The sequence below is a fragment of the Schistocerca gregaria genome, chromosome 6 (assembly GCF_023897955.1).
Source record: "Schistocerca gregaria isolate iqSchGreg1 chromosome 6, iqSchGreg1.2, whole genome shotgun sequence".
Taxonomy (NCBI): Eukaryota; Metazoa; Arthropoda; class Insecta; order Orthoptera; family Acrididae; genus Schistocerca; species Schistocerca gregaria.
In genome coordinates, this window is record NC_064925.1 from 287,016,333 (window position 1) to 287,034,869 (window position 18,537).

The following is an 18,537-nucleotide window of genomic DNA, read 5'->3' on the forward strand; positions in this document are numbered from 1 at the left end:
TTTCCCCAGACCATTACGTTCCCTCCTCTGGCCTGTACCTTTCGGACAAATATTGCAGGGTGTTTGCTTTCAGGTGTTTCCACCTGTACACTTAAAGAGCCATCTGTCCCATGGAGCCTAAAATGCGATTCATCTAAAGAGGTCACCTCTCACAATTCAGTAAAGGTCCAGTTACGGTGCTGACGTGCAAATTCTAGCCTTCGTCACTGATCAACAATAGTCAGCATGGGTGCATGAACTAGGGCCTGTTCCAGAGGCCCTCATGCAGCAACATTCCCTGAACAGTTGTTAAGCAGACACTGTTGGTAGCCCCCTGGTTCGCCTGACAGTTGCTATGCAGTCCCACGTCTATTCGTCCGTACACATCTTGGCAGCCGTCATTTACCGGGGGAACATCATAGTTGACTCGGAGACGGTTTTGGCCGACACCTTTTTGCCATGAACAGCATACTTTAAACACTGTGGCATATGAACAGCGTACATACTTAGCCTTTTCGGAATTGCTTCCTTTCTTGGTCAGAAAGCTAGTGATCATGCCGTTTTGGACATTAGATAAATTGCTTCACCTCCACCTCACGACAACGGCTGCACTGTTTTGCGCGTCCAACTCACGCTGCTCATGCTATGCGCTGGATTAAACCTTCATTGCGATTCTGTGTTTAGTCTCCCGCGGTTATCGCGATTATGTTGTTATCTTCTCCTTCCACGGGTGGCAGCAGCGGTGTGTATCGATATTCACACCTTCGACTATCTTTGAGCTGGCGCTTATAGTTTCCAGCTGGTCGGTGTCGAGCAGTGGGTCGGTTGACGTGGTGCCGTGAGAAATTTTCGGCGGGGCGTGGTTTGGCTGGGCCCACTGGCGGTCTCTACGAGGTGTCGGAGTGTGTCGGGCTGATCCCATTGCCACGAGGTCCGTCGCTCACCGACCCTGGACACTAATGTTGAGTTTTGATTTCATCTACCAACAAGGAAGACTGTTCACATTGTGTCGTTTGGAGTTCGTTGTCGGCTGCTGGGATATTCCCGTGAGCAACAATGTGGTTTTCAAGTTGCAGAATTCTAGCCACGCTCCGGTGGAGTTTCACCGTATTTGGTTATCTGAATTGAAGTGCACCAGCGGAATCTTCTACCTTGTGGCCGTTAACGATCCGGTTACCTGCCCTGACAGTTGACGTAAATTTCAGGCAGTGTGGTTTCCTCATAGTGTTGTTGCTGTCCAGTACGGTGTGTATTTTGACAGTTCCGTGTATGATTGGTTGTGGGCGCCAATATCTTGTACGTTGTGCCCTGATTAGGTGAAGTGGAAGTTATCTTGTCGGTGGCTCCGCTGACTGTCGGTCGCTTGGGTTGTCATCGGATAGTGACTGGTTGGCCCGACTGCCTGTCTCACCTGAGCGAGCGTTAGTGTTTGAATTGCAGGCCGGCCCACGAGCATCTGGGCGCCCTTGTGTGGAGTGCCTTATTTTTTTTGTTTGTTCTTGTTGTTGGTACTTGTATGGGGTCTAGCCGGTTTTGTGATTTAAATTAGACTTGTTTTATTCTTAAGGTCTTCAGCCTAGTTTAAAGTACTGTTTCGCGTAAGCCCCTTGGCATATTAAAAAAAGTTTAGCATTTTTAAGTCGTCGACCTTCAGCCGATTTGAATTTAACATGTTTACTTCAGTCGAACTAAAGAACTGTTTAAAGATAAGGCTTGCCTTTTAAATTTCTAGCCAGTCGCGGTGGCCATGCGGTTCTAGGCACTTCAGTCCGGGACCGCGTGACTGCAGATTCGAATCCTGCCTCGGGCATGGATGTGTCTGATATCTACATCTCCATCTACATGACTACTCTGCAATTCACATTTAAGTGCTTGGCAGAGGGTTCATCGAACCACAATCATACTGTCTCCCTAGCAGTCCACTCGCGATCAGCGCGCGAGAAAAACGAACACCTAAACCTTTCTGTTCGAGCTCTGATTTCTCCTATTTTATTTTGAGGATCATTCCTACCTCTGTAAGTTGGGCTCAACAAAATATTTTCGCATTCGGAAGAGAAAGTTGGTGACTGAAATTTCGTAAATAGATATCTCCGCGACGAGAAACGTCTTTGCTTTAATGACTTCCATCCCAACTCGCGTATCATATTTGCCCTATTACGTGATACTACAAAACGAGCTGCCCTTTCTTGCAACCTTTCGATGTCTTTCGTCAATCCCACCTGGTAAGGATCCCACACCGCGCAGCAATATTCTAACACAGGATGAACGAGTGTAGTGTAAGCTGTCTCTTTAGTGGACTTGTTGCCCCTTATAAGTGTCTTGCCAATGAAACGCAATCTTTAGCTCGCCTTCCCCATAATATTATCTATGTGGTCTTGCCAACTGAAGTAGTTCGTAATTTTAACACCCAGGTACTTAGTAATTTTGACAGCCTTCGGAATAGTACTATTTATAGAGTAATCGAATTCCAACGGATTTCTTTTGGAACTCATGTGGATCACCTCACACTTTTCGTTATTTAGCGTCAACTGCCACCTGCCACACCATACAGCAATCTTTTCTAAATCGCTCTGCAACTGATACTGGTCTTCGAATGACCTTACTAGACGGTAAATTACAGCATCATCTGCGAACAACCTAAGAGAACTGCTCAGATTGTCACCCAGGTCATTAATATATATCAGGAACAGCAGAGGTCCCAGGACGCTTCCCTAGGGAACAACTGATATCACTTCAGTTTTACTCGATGATTTGCCGCCTATTACTACGAACTGCGACCTTCCTGACAGGAAATCACGAATTCAGTAGCACAACTGACACGATACCCCATAGACCAGCAGCTTGTCCTTAGGTTAGTTAGGTTTAGGTCAAGGTCATCAGTCCCCTAGAACTTAGTTCTAGGGGACTGATGACCTCAGATGGTAAGTCCCATAGTGCTCAGAGCCATTTGAACCATTTTTTTTAAATTTCTGATTATGCTTGCGTTTTAAGTTATTGGCCTTCAGCCGTTATAAATTAAAGTGGCTTTCAGCCGGAAATTAAGTCCCAAAGATTAAAACTGTGTGTTTAAATTCTTTTGGGGGGCTCTTGTAATGTTTGATCAAATAATAAAGTTGTACGTTCGAGTTTAACCGACAGCCCCTAGTTTTGGCCCCTTTCCACAATTCATTCTATCTGTGCTGTCCTGCGGGTTAAGCAGGGTATTTCACCGACCTCTCGTCTGTGAATGGTTACTGCACGTCAACGTTTAACATAGCCGGTAGTCACGTTAATATCGCTTGAGCGTGTTATTTCTATTCATATTCAGGGTGTCATTTGCTTCGTTAGTAAAGCGCTGTGGTGTGCTGTGTTGCAGGTGAAGCTCGGCGGGCTCTGTGGCGGTGCGACCCCCTGGTGCCGCATGCTTCGCCACTGCCCAGGCTCTCCCGGTGAGTACCTCCGTCTGCCCTGCACCATTCTAAGATAGCTCCATGAACGACAGAACTTCATCTTACAGTGCACTAAGCTTCTGTACATACGTAGCACCAAGTCGATATCTCCCCGCTCCAGCGTATCCCCTGTGACAGAGTGCGATGCATTTGTCATCCGGGGTAGGCCGTTCCTATGCTGCACCGTGGTACGCGAACGCCTTCGGGCACCCATCAGGGCAGCCACAGGTTGGGTAGGCTACCCTCCGGGTAGTTGCACTGCACCGCGTTCTTTAAGTGCGCAAGCCATTTATCCATTTCATCCTGCAGGACTCTGGACGAAGCATACGGTTGCGTAGGCTACAACGAGGCCTTCCTGACTGCCTGCGCGCTCCTCACGTGCCCGGCCCTGTCCTAGAGATGGGCAAACTCGTTCATCTTGGTGATCGTTCCCTTTTAGAAATAGTTCATTTTCATTAGTTCAACACTAGTTCCTTGTTTGAGAGTGTGTTATAAAGATTTTACTTTTTCTGGTAAAAGATGTGAAGCATGCACAAGTATTACTTCTGGAAGATAAATTCAATGATTTCCTAATGTAGACAGGACGTTTACTTTGATCTCCTGAGCTCGGAACTCATTTCATTAGTCGGATGATAGACAGACGACCACAAGCCAGGCAACGAGAGCCCAGAAGCTCAACGGAACTACGAATTACGGTACCTGCTTTCGACGCAGAGTGGGAAACTTCAATCGTAATCCACTTTCGAGGAAAGCGTGCAGTCGTAGCAAGTACAATGTTTTGGTTTTCGTTTCATGTAAAGAAAATTATTTATATTTTTGACACTATTAGCATGAAATAGCTGGAAATAAACTATATCTGAAAAACCAACAATATTTTTCTTTTACAGTTTATTGGGTTGTAAATTAACTATGTATCCAAGTCTCATATTTTGTGGGAATTGAAGATTTATTTGGAAAATTAACGTCTCCGACACAGGATCTAAGAAACGTCATAGTAAAATTAAAAGGTTTATGTCAGAAACGATAACAACTACATACATATGCTGAGAGGTAATCAATTTTTAGCAAGTGAAAAGGAAGAAGACCGTCTATTCAAAACTTTGACGAAACATTATAAGGTATTGCTATGAATTGCAAAGGACAACCGGCATTAGATCAGCTAGTTGCTGAAAAGCACCCCAAGCACAGAATCAATCATCAATTATGTAGAATGAGAACTTTCGAGTGAGCACGAGCGAGAAACCAAATCTTAGAAATAAGACGCTCCTTAAGTATCGTGTTTTACTTTTGGAAGAAAAACGAAAATTGCGTCTTTTATGTAAATTTTCTTACTCTAAAGTCAAAAAATGATACATAGTTATCTTAAAAACTAGTCCTTAAATCAGGGAAATAGAACATTTTCTCATGTATAGGGTGTTTGGGGTGCATGTGCAGATACTTCTACTGATGACTCAGGATAGTGTGCCAAACAAAATTACAACTGTCCTTACTGTATTCGCTGACTAATAAATGACAGCTATTACGAGTAGTATATTTACAGCTTGGTTAGTACTTCCAAGTACGCAAGCCACAAGGATGCCATTAGAACTTTTTTACCCCTGTCAGCAGCAGGTCGGGTACTGAAGTGTGGAACTGGGAGCACAAAACAGCTAACCTGTATTGACAAGCGTGGTCTACTTCATGGCAAAGTTACGACCGAGCAGAAACATCAAAAGACTGTTAGACACAGAGAATTAAGACCTAGAACACTGAAATGGGTACATGTTAAGGTATCAGGGATCGCATATACCCCTACCATCCTTATCCTGCACACCAGGTGGAATAGTTCTGTCATAGAAGGCTCTCCCATGGATCTCAGTAATTCTGAGGGAATGTCGTCTCCTCTTATATCGCTTAGCGTTTTCAGTGTCTTGTGAAATTCTTCTGGTGCAGTCAGCGGCTGCGCAGGGAGTAGGAGGTTAGCGATACGAGGCCCGGCCCAGCTCACAGACGCGGCTGCTCGTGTCGGCGCCGGGAGTCGCCGGTGCAGCAGCGGGCAACTCCCTCCGCCGGCCCGTCCTCGGGGACAGAGCCACTGATGACGACGACGTGACAGCGACCGAACGCCCAATCGGTCGAACCGAATGCCGACGCCCACCTCTGATGCCCTTAAATAGTGCAGGCTGCTGCTGAATCCGCCGGTTATGCGGCGGCGTGTTTATAAGAAGGTTCTCGATGAGCTGGTTAATTCAACTGCGCCACACGCGGCCCGCGTTGATGTCCAAAGAATAGATTTGAGATCACTGTATTTGATTTATGCCTCTAGATGTTAGCGGCAACCTCTCTTCTGACGTCACATGGAGCAATCCCAGCGGGACATTGAACTTTGTCCATGTGGGTTGCCCTTAGGCAGCCTGTAACAATCCTACAGCTTCGTTTAAGGCTACATCAAGCTGCACATGGTGTCCCTGAATAGGTACTTGGAATAGACTTTTCAGTACTTAACAGAGCATCAGAATTGATTTTTCAGTACTTAACAGAGCATCAGCATTCCAGAAGTACAAGCAAATGATGGCATCTGTTGTACATAGGCCTTTCTTAAAGGTCAAAGTTAACTATGGGAAACAATATAATAATTAAGAATATTATGCGCACAAAACTGAAAGTAGTGGTGGTTTCACTTCATAGTTATAGTGAAAAATACCATCCTCGTAATTTTTGCTTTATTTTGTTCTTTAAAACGTTTAAAACATATAATATTCAGTAACATGATGGCACATTATGTCGTGAAGATAGTTCACATGAAGGATAACGCTAACGAGTAAATAACAAATGAAAACAACGAGAACGTTCGTGATATGGAACTGGAAAGGGACAGTTAAAGATGTGTGAAGCATCTGATGCGATTGGAATATGAGAAGAGGCGTACAGGGCATATTACAACAACAGTACCTGCGTAAAGGATTTGTGGAAGATGGGAACCACATCACCAGAAATATTGCCCGGGTTTCCGGGTTCGATTCCCGGCGGAGTCAGGGATTTTCTCTGCCTCGTGATGGCTGGGTGTTGTGTGATGTCCTTAGGTTAGTTAGGTTTAAGTAGTTCTAAGTTCTAGGGGACGGATGACCATAGATGTTAAGTCCCATAGTGCTCAGAGCCATTTGAACCATTTTTACCAGAAAATTGCTGATGGATGGAAAATCTGTAAAAGAATTCCTCGGCGATATTTAGACCAGAACGTCGTGAGCAGAAGATAGGATTTACCAGTGCAAAAAAAGCCAACATACTCGTGCTGTGTGGAGAGTGTGGGAAGAATGCATTAGTTTTTGTACGGTGTATGCGACAAGACGTCCCAATAGACGTCAACCATCTCGGCACAAAATATATATACATAAATTGCTTTCAATTCCTGCATCTGTCACCTACGGGTACATTTTTTATCTTATACGTCTTTGATAACAAATTTTATTACATATTCCAATTTTTAAACTGTTTCGCCTACTAGCACCTTTCACTGTATCCCGGCTATGTAACTTGCGAATTAAGCCTTAGTTTCACATGGTCCGTTATTATTTTGATGAACTTTGAGCTGATTAAGACAAAAAAGTCAATGTAATTGCTTTTATTTGTATTTGAATAATTTTTAGTGTTATCAGTACAACAGAAGGATTTTCACTCTGCAGCTGAGTGTCCGCTGATATGAAACTTCCTGGCAGATTAAAACTGTGTGCCCGACCGAGACGCGAACTCGAGTTCAAGTCTCCGTCCGGCACACAGTTTTAATCTGCCAGGAAGTTTCAGTAGGACACTTGTTCAGATAATTCTGCGTTCTGATGGCTGCCGCGCATTTACACACATTCCGACGCTCGTTACAAAACTGTGTCACCTGCATAACGCGCTGGCCAGCTTTCGTCCGCCGTTTGCCGTGAGGCTGGCGCATCGCGCACTGAAACACACTAAATCACAATTTCGCACCGTATTTCCTGAAAGTAGCCCCTTGACCTCTACAATTCCTTCCTCGCACGAAAAGAATTCATCCCCGAATTCAACCAAAAAATCAAAACAACTGCAGTTCGCTTCATAAACCCCACAAAATGCAATAGATTCAGTATTTACACTGTGTTCATTCACTTCTATCCTCAGTCTAATCTTTGTCCATAAACATTACTCAGTGTTCTGGTGCAGTGCCTCACAACTGTTCAGTGATTTTGTTGGAAGGAGCAGGATTTGGGCTACCTTCCTCTTGAGGCAATAGTAGACTAATCCTACGACAAAGATGAAAATACAGGTGGCGGTGGTTGATGATCCAATAACTAGTAAGCGTTTGCTCATTATGGTACTCATGCATTCGTTGAAAAAGATTTTCCGTAGTTATTTGTCCATCCTGAGCTGCTAGCATCCGGTCCAAAGAGGGGAGCAGAGTCGGGTCTAATGTGCTATTCAAAAAGAGTGAGTTTTTCTTTCGTGACGAATTGCACCGGTTGGTCGCGTATATAGATCAGTGTGCGTGTTATGTTCATGATAGTAGCTCCAGTAATCACGACTGGTAAACGGAAAGTTGACCCTGAAATGTCACACTGTGTGCCGTTAATTAACAGTCCCTGACCCTTCTATTCTATTGTTTGCGTAATCTCTTGCTTACCCCATTCGTAACAGACGCAAATAACCACTGTGTTTTCTATTACTGAAAATACCCAATGTGGACCAACTTGCTGAAAGAGCTGCACTATGCCTGCTATAATTTTCTTAGGGCACTCCGCGACTGGTTCTTGAGAGCGGAATAGAGAATACTCACAAGATTTGGGAACAATGTGTAACAATTTCGCGGGGCAGATGGCAACTGAACCAGTTCGACAACGCAGCAAGTCTTGTGCAGTGAGGTACGCATGAGCTTGTCTGTTACGTACCACTAACAGTATTTCCCGTACGGTTAATTGTACGAACTTCTGCAAAATTTCTCACTTCACTCGATACATATGCAAGGCGTAACATTCAAATTTACAATCCTTACATATTAATGGTATTATGATATGAATTCTCAGCAGGGTACCCGTCCGCATACTGGTAACTGTGCCCATTTTGTAGTACAGAGATAAGAGTTCGTCTGTTAATGTCGTCAGTAGCTCCAGGGATGCGGGCAGTTCCGATTGATCTTCCCGTAATCCTTCCCGAAGTTGTTCCGAAGGTAACAAACAATATGGGGGTTAGGTGCCCGCGCATTGCGTGCAACAAAGCCTCCTGTAGTTCCGTGGCTTCTATGCGTGCTTCCGTAATACTATGAGCAAGAAAACGGAGCAGCTTAGCTATTATCAGCTATGAATCGATGTTATCCAACCGGTACTTCATTATACCCAAGTCGTGATTGGTTGTGTCGGCTGTGGCTTTAATGTGGGACATCAAGGTCGCGGCCGAAGCTCGCAATTGGAGCGTATTATTAACTACATCTTTCTCCAAACTCTCTAATTGGGTTGTGTGAAGATCCAGCATTCCGTGGTTGCTATTCACATTATCCTGTACCTGCTGTAGCGTTACATTAATACTTTTAATATCTTCCGATTCAGCGGTCCCAAAAACAGTTTTTAGGATACAGCCACCTGCGTCCAACCATCCTCTTTTCCTACGGACGTGCGGGATTAACCCTGCAGTTTGCCGCAACTGAGCTTGTAAGCGTGCAAAAGCTGATCGTAGTAGCTGATATTCCCCTGCGTGTCTTTAATCCTTGACTGATTAGCCACCATGGAATCAAGTTCATTAAATGTATCCTCTAATTTACAGATTTCGCCTTCAACTGCCCTAATATTACAGTCTACCCTTAAGGTCCATTGATGTCTGGACATAATTACGTCCGCTTGTCGCGAGAACAAAACAGCACTTGATATGGGACGTACCTTCAAGGCTTCAGCTAAGTTGCAATAGCAAAACAGAATAACTATGCTGAGAGATAGGCGACACCTTCCCTCTTCCCTCCTCAGCGCAACCCATGACGTTGGAACTGCTGGTCTTACCAGAACGGCACAAAGGAAAAAAACTCACGTTAGCTCTCCCTTTTTACGCTTGGTCTAAGAGCATAATGGCATGTCTGATCGCTTCCACAGTTAACTTGGTTCTCTTGTTTATCTACTCCTTTCTTATTCTTTTTCATAGATTCATCTTTCTCTCCACTAGAAGTTTACTGCAGCCAATGAAGGAAGTTTCTCAAAATTCCCCTTGAAAGACCTAATTCGGCTCACATGCACAATAGTAGGGCGAGTTGGAAGCTGTAATTTGACATTCACCGGCGATGTCATCTCGATCACCTGGATAGGACCTTGATAACGGGATACAAAGTTTTCCCTTTTGGCACATACGGATTAGTCATCATCACCCATTGTCCTACATGTTCGAATCCTGCCTAGGGGCATGGATGTGTGTGATGTCCATAGGTTAGTTAGGTTTAAGTAGTTTTAAGTTCTAGGGGACGGATGACCACAGCAGTTGAGTCCCATAATGCTCAGAGCCATTTGAACCATTTGAACCTACATGCTATTTGGGTAAAGGCGCCTTTCTATTGTGAACCTTGTCCTGTCTCTCTAACGCCTTAGTGTTCATTTTTTTCACCTGCCGCCAGATTGTTTTCAACTTTGTGGATAAATCCTTAACAGCTGAAATATCGGTTCTTGGCGGGATCTTGAGCAATTCAAACGGAGATGGCATCTTCCGACCGAACAGTACTTCATAGCCGAGCGGTCTAAGGCGCTGCAGTCATGGACTGTGCGGCTGGTCACGGCGGAGGTTCTAGTTCTCCCTCGGGCATGGTTGTGTGTGTTTGTCCTTAGGATAATTTAGGTTAAGTAGTGTGTAAGTTTAGGGCCTGATGACCTTAGCGGTTAAGTCCCATAAGATTCCACACACATTTGAACATTTTTGTCTTGCCCTTCTAAATGTGCTACATTACCCCTCAGTGCGGACAAGCTGACAGATTCTCCCAGCATTGTGTAAAATGCTGCGAAATCCTTATCCAGTTCATCTTCCCCTATTATCTCCAGATTCGCTATTACGGTATCCCATGCTAACTGCACCTCCTCAAGGCCAAAATTGTCAATACTGACAGGTACAACCTTTTTTCCTTCTATCTCCCGCACGTAGGACACGCTACGGCGTGTAAAACACTTCATTTTATCCAGCGGCTCATTCTCAGACAAAGGTTCAACGACACACAACGAATTTACCGGCAATCTAGCTCCAACATCTGCCCAGAATATTTTCCCTGTACCCTTAGGTATAGTATCCCGCGAGTGAACCCTAAGCGACCTTGTACGCAGTTTAAGTGGCCCACCCGTGAGGCTGGCGCATCGCGCACTGAAACACACTAAATCACAATTTCGCACCGTATTTCCTAAAAATAACCCCTTGTCCTCTACATAGTGAGTACTTGATTGGGAAATGTTACAGATTGAGTGTTCACCTTTCCGAGTATCCGCTCTCATAAGAAAAGCTAGTAGGTGCTATGTTGATAGCCCATGGTCACTCCATTTAGTTTGGTATATACAGATATCGATTCTAATGAATATGAATATATACATGGATATCCATTCTAATGAACTCTGTTCTCCACGACGGCTTAACATCTTTTCGTTTGATACGTGATCGATTACAATGCACCCCCCCCCCCCCCCCCAAAAAAAAAAAAAATGGATAGACGAAAAGGAAATGAGCCGTGGCGAGCTGGCGCCAGTGTTATATTGTTCATGTATCGTTGAAATCGATTTTATCTTCCGATTTGCCGGGGATCGAGTTGGTTGTGAGCCTTCGACGGGTAACCGTCGAGGTCTCGTGACATTCGCGGGGAGGCGAGTGTAAACGGCTACCCAACGAGCGTGATGATCGTTACATGTTGTGTGAAATTGGTTGGGCGTTTCGCCGACATGGGCAGCTTGCACATAAAAGTTCTGTGACTTCGCTGGGAACAAAATTTGAAGGGAAGCAGTGAAGCTGTGGAACCCGCTCCCTCGTACCTGATATGAAGTAAGTTGTCGAAGTGTGTTTGTTCACCGACGCACTCAGAGCCATTTAAACTTTATTATTATTGTGAGACTTCCATAGTCGAACCTTAGGCGGTGTGAAAGAGTTCAGTTGGTCTAGTTAAATGGTGGCCATTATTTGAAAGTATTCTCAGAAGTTAATTAGTGCTTTGTATCTCTTGGAACGAAATGAGTTTATGTTGCAGTTTTTAAAGCCTGCACTCTATTAATACAGTTGTCCATGTTTAAGTGAGTCAAAGGTTCTGCCGAGTGTTTCTAGGTTTCAGAGTTATTGGAATATCTTTGTGAGTTGGGCAGAAACTTTTGATTGTGCCAACGCCTTGGCAGGGAGTGAAATGTCATCTGAGGCCTAGACGTAGCAGTGTTTAAGAACCTGGCCACTACCGAGAGTTGTTAACATATCGCCTTCCAAAGTTTAATATTTATCTTCCTTCCATCCAGGCGGTTTAAGCTGGTGGATATAAACTACGTATTTTATGTAACATGTTCGTAGATGAACTTGTTTCCTTAAATATTAGGGACTGGCAACTGGCTAAACCTTAAACTGCATATCATCTGCTGAGTTCCTTGTGCAGCCTCTTCTAGTAATTTTCTTTGTTAAGACGTCTGAGCACGTGAACGTTTATTTTTAAAGATAGATGTTTCTGCTGTAGTTTTTTCTTTGCTTTTTATTTACGTGTTTCTATCATGTTGTGTAGTAGGATCTTAGCTTGGCACTAGTGTTTAAGTGTCATTGAGTCACCATTTACATTTAACTGTTTTATTATATGTATTTTTCAGGGAAATCCTATATGGGAGTTTGAATTTCTGAAGTTTGTCAATAATTCTGTTTTCTTAGTAAGGGACTGTTTGAGTTCTGCGTACGGTGGGTTTCTAACTGTGTTTGCAAAGCTTTATCTAGTGGCTCGTCCACAATTTCTAATTCTTAATTTTTTTTTAAAAAGCGTAACGTTAATAAATTGTCTTTATTATAAAGTGTGACTACCAACCATGATTCCATCCCGCTTCCTCTTTTACAGTATTTAAGATATGGTGTGCGGGTGTGGTAACAGTAAACGAATGTCGGAATAAGGAATCACGTATCAGGAACTTCACGGGTTGAGAAGGTATGTGATATTACAGTAATTACAAAAATCGAACCAAATTTAGAAAGAATTTGGCAGTATGAGGAGTATAATGTTGCACCCTCTCTGGCCTGGATTATGCAATGATTAAGTTGGGAAGGATGACTTAAGCCATTGTATCCTCTTCTGGGGCAAGCTGGACCACTACTGTTTGATATTATAACTTGACCGTTTTTGTCAAAACTGCCATGTAACAAAATCAGAGGACATTAAATGATTTAATCCAACCAATGTAAATTAATGCCAGGCTACAAATGAGAGTACAAGAACGGTTAAAGTTAACGTCAGTCATTACCACATCTAACTACTAAATTTCCATATTAATTTCTTTTTATGGGTGTTTGTTTAGATGCATAGTTGGGATTAGGTTAGATTAGTGTTGTTTAACGTCCCGTCGACAACGAGGTCATTAGAAACGGAGCACAAACTCGGGTTAAGGAAGGATGGGGAAGGAAATCGGCCGTGCCCTTTCAAAGGAACCATCCCGGCATTTGCCTGAAACGATTTAGGGAAATCACGGAAAACCTAAATCAGGATGGCTGGAGACGGGATTGAACCGTCGTCCTCCCGAATGCGAGTCCATTGTGCTAACTCGCTCGGTCATAGTTGGGATAATATTGACTACATGTAGAGCAGAGCCCGACAGAGTGGAAAGTTTCCAACCGATTTCTCATACACAAACAGCAGTTGACTGGCGTTGCCTGGTGAAACGTTGTTGTGATGCCTCGTGTAAGGAGGAGAATTGCGTACCGTCACGTTTCCGACTTTGATAAAGGTCGAATTGTAGCATATCGCGATTGCGGTATATTGTATCGCGACACTGCTGCTCGCGTTGGCCGAGATCCAATGACTGTTAGCAGAATATGGAATGAGTAGGTTCAGGAGGGTAATACAGAACGCCGTGCTGGATCCCAACGGCCTCGTATCACTAGCAGGCAAGATAACAGGCATCTTATCCGCATGGCTGGATCGGATCGTGCAGCCACCATTGGTCGACTGCTGCTGGTGTCACTCCTGTCTACATAGCGGCAGGAAAATATGGTGTAAACACCCAGAAGATGGCCCCTACGCCGGGTTGAAACCGGTTGGCTGTATAATAATTATAAGTGCGATTAAGACTGTTTTTGAATAATTCAGATGTTAAGTCCCATAGTGCTCAGAGCCATTTGAACCATTTTTGACGTATCTGCTGTGCTGAGAGAGGGGGCGTGTCTTCTTTATCCTCTCCCACTCGTCACTGCAGGTTGCAGCGCGACATCGCAAGTGTCTGTGGTATCTATGTGCGTTGACGACTGTGGTGTGGCATAATCAACATTAGGTGATACCAAATGCACAAATATCCCAGCCACGTCAGGCCAATGCGGATGAGTAAATAACTTACACTCCTGGAAATGGAAAAAAGAACACATTGACACCGGTGTGTCAGACCCACCATACTTGCTCTGGACACTGCGAGAGGGCTGTACAAGCAATGATCACACGCACGGCACAGCTGACACACCAGGAACCGCGGTGTTGGCGGTCGAATGGCGCTAGCTGCGCAGCATTTGTGCACCGCCGCCGTCAGTGTCAGCCAGTTTGCCGTGGCATACGGAGCTCCATCGCAGTCTTTAACACTGGTAGCATGCCGCGACAGCGTGGGCGTGAACCGTATGTGCAGTTGACGGACTTTGAGCGAGGGCGTATAGTGGGCATGCGGGAGGCCGGGTGGACGTACCGCCGAATTGCTCAACACGTGGGGCGTGAGGTCTCCACAGTACATCGATGTTGGCGCCAGTGGTCGGCGGAAGGTGCACGTGGCCGTCGACCTGGGACCGGACCGCAGCGACGCACGGATGCACGCCAAGACCGTAGGATCCTACGCAGTGCCGTAGGGGACCGCACCGCCACTTCCCAGCAAATTAGGGACACTGTTGCTCCTGGGGTATCAGCGAGGACCATTCGCAACCGTCTCCATGAAGCTGGGCTACGGTCCCGCACACCGTTAGGCTGTCTTCCGCTCACGCCCCAACATCGTGCAGCCCGCCTCCATTGGTGTCGCGACAGGCGTGAATGGAAGGACGAATGGAGACGAGTCGTCTTCAGCGATGAGAGTCGCTTCTGCCTTGGTGCCAATGATGGTCGTATGCGTGTTTGGCGCCGTGCAGGTGAGCGCCACAATCAGGACTGCATACGACTGAGACACACAGGGCCAGCACCTGGCATCATGGTGTGTGGAGCGATCTCCTACACTGGCCGTACACCTCTGGTGATCGTCGAGGGGACACTGAATAGTGCACGGTACATCCAAACCGTCATCGAACCCATCGTTCTACCATTCCTAGACCGGCAAGGGAACTTGCTGTTCCAACAGCACAATGCACGTCCGCATGTATCCCGTGCCACCCAACGTGCTCTAGAAGGTGTAAGTCAACTACCCTGGCCAGCAAGATCTCCGGATCTGTCCCCCATTGAGCATGTTTGGGACTGGATGAAGCGTCGTCTCACGCGGTCTGCACGTCCAGCACGAACTGAGGCGCCAGGTGGAAATGGCATGGCAAGCCGTTCCACAGGACTACATCCAGCATCTCTACGATCGTCTCCATGGGAGAATAGCAGCCTGCATTGCTGCGAAAGGTGGATATACACTGTACTAGTGCCGACATTGTGCATGCTCTGTTGCCTGTGACTATGTGCCTGTGGTTCTGTCATTGTGATCATGTGATGTATCTGACCCCAGGAATGTGTCAATAAAGTTTCCCCTTCCTGGGACAATGAATTCACGGTGTTCTTATTTCAATTTCCAGGAGTGTATTTGCATTGCCTTGACACAGCTGCAACATTCAAGCTGCTGCCGCAAACGCAGTACTGTTCGGTAATTCAATTAATCAATTGGTTGCACCCTTTGTTTTGCCTCCTCTAACGGCGAGCTACGGCACTATTCTGCGGTGATTTCAGAGTCTACCGCGTTTACAAGCATTTATCTGCAAAGAAACGAAAGTTAAGTTCACAGTTCCACATCTATTGCAATGTGTCCGGCCCAGTACCACTATTTCGTTGGGCATACTAACGGAATAGGCGGTGCACTAGGCTCTTATCAAAAATTAAAATTTAGTTCCACATGCACAACTGATCTTACAGGCCATTTTGAAGTGGTACTACGCAGCAGGAAAACACATTATCTGTTCATGGAAGTCTTTGGTCTCGTCTCGAAAACAGTTGCCACGATTTTTACAAATGTTAAGCAGCGCTCTGTAGTATATTTATTTATGTAACCTAATCTTATTTGGGACATCCTCTCTTACACTGCACCAGTACCTTTTTACATTATAGTTACATACACTGATCAGCCAGAACATTATGACCACCTACCTTATAGCCGGTATGTTAACCTTAGGCACGGATAACAGAGATGACGCGTCGTGGCTTGGAAGCAATGGGGCTTTGGTAGGTCGCTGGAGAGAATTGGCACATCTGTACACATCAGTCACTTATGGCAGGGGTTGATGACCTCTGACGGTATGTTCAATCATTTCCCAGATGTGCACTATCGGATTCAGATCTGGAGAGTTGGGTAGCCAGCACATCGATTGTAAATCGCCACTGTGTTCATCACAGTCGAGATCCTGTGACATGGAGCATTATCTTGTTAAAAAATGCCATTGCTGTCGGGGTAACATAATCGTCATGAAGGGGTGTACGTCATCTGCCACCAGTGCACAAGACTCCTTGGCCGCCATGGTGCCTTGCACGAGCTCCACTGGACCCATGGATGCCTCATAAATGTTCCCCAGAGTATAATGGAGCAGCTACAAGCTTTTCTCCACCCCACAGTATATGTGCCGGCGAGCTGGTAGACGACGGATTCGGCCTTCCCGTCGGGATGATTAAAAAGGTATCGGGATTTACCAGGCCATGCAAAGCTCTACCGCTGCGCCAACGTCCAGTGCCGATGGTGACGTGCCAATTTGAATCCTAGTTCCCTATGTCATGGTGTTAACATTGGCACATGCATGGGTTGTCAGCTGCAGAGGCCCTTCGTTAGGAGTGTTCCGTGCACTGTGTGTTCAGACGTACTCTGCCCAGCATTAATGTCTGATGTTAGTTCCGCCACCTGTCCTTTTTTACCAGTCTGCCCAGTCTACGACGTCCAAATCAGTAATGAGGGATGGCGGCCCAACCCCATAATGTCTGAACGTGGCTTCACCTTGGTTTCGCCAAGTGTTGACGACATTTGCCACATCACTCTTCGAATACTCGACTAGTGGTGCAATTCCCGAAATGCTCGTGTCATGCCTCCTGGATATCACAGTATCCCCGGTCAAACTACAATAGGTCGCACCTCTTTCCCATTCTACACACGGACATCATGCTCAATAATACTACATGCATCGTACGTATGTCTGACTAGCAGTCATTCCACGCTGGTGACTCTGCTATCGCCTGGGCTAGTTTATATCGATAGTAGGTGTCGTTAATCGTAACATTGTGGCTGATGAGTGTAATATTTAATATGATAATCAGCTTTAAAATCTTTTGAGTGCCTGTAGAGAGAAAGTGAGCTAATAATAGCAATGAATTAATAAGAGTTATACCGGCAGTACTGCTGGTGCTACCACTGATGATGATGATGATGATGATGATGATAATGACAGCAGTAACAATAATGACAGTGGGAAATATTAAAAGAATTTACAGTAGTACAAAATAGATGTTTTCCGATGTAGCGAGTATTGTGGAAGGACATTTAAGGAGACTGCATCAACTAAGAATACTTGGAAAAGAAGGGGTGAAGGACGTACGAAGGTAACGAGTGCGTACAGGAGCAGAGGGTGTCTTTATCGTTGCTTCAGTACATATGTCATTAACTGTCTTTTGAAGCTGACGTTATTCAGTTCTCTGTTATAATGCGGGATGTTAATCCAGAGTCGGGTTTCTGCAACCGGAGAGAACTTCGAGAAAGTAACTGAACGATGGAGTGGGACAGAAAGGATTTTGCTCTGATTGGAACTGGTGTTTCTTCCACATTGTCCACACAAGAGCATTATTAAGACCGAAGAGAGATTTGAGGTATGGTGTATGTTGATAAGAAAATACATAAGACAAAGGATATGACAATCCATGCGCTTGCCTGCACACAGCAGCATAGGTGTGTGCATGACAGTGACATGTGATCAAACAGTCGAACATCATGGATATAACGAGCACAGGCATTCATAACCAGTTGCATTAGCTGTGAGCTTACGTGAGAAAGGCCTTGCAGGATAAAATAGCTGTAATCAATAATTGGAAGCGTAATTGCTTGTCCATTTATCTTTTTAGTTTGAAGAGAGAAGGGCTTTTAATAGTTTTGTAGGGCATGGAGAGATGCTGATGCCTTCTTATATATCGCAATAACTTGCTTAGTGTCATTTAGAGTCTGGAACCGCGCGATAGCTACGGTCGCAGGTTCGAATCCTACCTTGGGCATGGATGTGTGTGATGTCCTTAGGTTAGTTAGGTTTAAGTAGTTCTAAGTTCTAGGGGACTGATGACCTCAGCAGTTAAGTACCATAGTGCTGAGAGCCATTTGAACCATTTTGTAATTTAGATTTTAATCTATTGTTACCTCTAGACTCTTTGCTGAGGGAGAGAAGTTGATATTAGTCTCACTTAGGATTAAAGATTCTGAACGGGGGGGAGGGAAGGGGGAGGCAGTGTCGAGCACACTGGACTCGCATACAGGAGAATGACGGTTCAAAGCGGAGTCCGTACATCTTGATTTCGATTATCCATGTTTTCCCTAAATCGCTTCATGCAAATGCCTGGATGGTTCCTTTCAGAGGGGCACAGTCGATTTCCTTACGTAATCCGAACTTGTGCTCCATCTCTAATGACCTAGCTGTCGACGGGAGGTTAAACGCTAATCTCCTCCTCCTCTCCCTCCTCCTCCTAGCCATTCCCAATATTTCGAACTAGAGTGACCAACCAGTACCTCTAGGGTTTTAGTGGGTCGAGCTTTAGCCGTATATTTTGACAGTGCACACA

At 45.2% G+C, this 18,537-nt stretch overlaps 1 protein-coding gene across 2 annotated transcripts in view; it reads left to right on the forward strand.

Annotated features, from left to right (window-relative positions):
* Positions 1-18,537, forward strand: part of LOC126278432 (two pore potassium channel protein sup-9) — a 1,195,629-nt gene that overhangs the window by 661,807 nt on the left and 515,285 nt on the right. For both annotated transcript variants that reach the window (XM_049978547.1, XM_049978548.1), the window contains one exon: positions 3,335-3,407. The gene's annotated coding sequence lies outside the window, so the exon portion shown is untranslated. The remainder of the gene's footprint in view (positions 1-3,334; positions 3,408-18,537) is intronic.